The 486-nt window shown below is 60.3% G+C and overlaps 1 protein-coding gene across 1 annotated transcript in view; it reads left to right on the top strand.

Moving 5' to 3' along the window:
* Positions 1 to 486, top strand: part of LRRC72 (leucine rich repeat containing 72) — a 125,037-nt gene that overhangs the window by 96,244 nt on the left and 28,307 nt on the right. The window lies entirely within an intron of this gene.

The raw sequence follows: 486 nt of genomic DNA, 5'->3' as shown, positions 1-486 counted from the left end.
GTGGGACACCCTTGCCTGCCGGGATCCATCTCACTGACATTTGCTGACATTCCTGCTGGTTGTCAGGAGCCACTTGGCGGCGCTTTTATATTGTTTCTTCCTTGTGGAGCATCTAGGGAGGGGAAGCGGCCGCAGTGCCCAAGGCCGACTTCCAGGAGGTCATGCCAGTGGTGCTGGTCCGTCAGTGCCTGGCCCATTCTCTGGAGATTGGACCTGCAGGACTACTGAGGGAGTGAGTGGCTGCCACCGGGCTGGTGGGCCGCAAGGATGGGTTGGTCAGCTGAGTGGTGCTCCAGCTGTGGGAGTGCACTGACCACCAGGGGGCAGCTCCTGCATTGAGCGTCTGCCCCCTGGTGGTCAGTGCGTGTCATAGCGACCAGTCGACCGGCCGTATGATCATTTGGTCACTTAGGCTTTTATATATATACTAGAGGCCCGGTGCACAAAAATTTGTGCACTCGGGGGGGGGGGGGGGGGGGGGCCCCC

Source organism: Myotis brandtii, unplaced genomic scaffold (genome assembly GCF_000412655.1).
Source record: "Myotis brandtii unplaced genomic scaffold, ASM41265v1 scaffold374, whole genome shotgun sequence".
NCBI lineage: Eukaryota > Metazoa > Chordata > Mammalia > Chiroptera > Vespertilionidae > Myotis > Myotis brandtii.
Note: the sequence above shows the minus strand (reverse complement) of the source record. Positions and strands in the feature narration are given on the sequence as shown.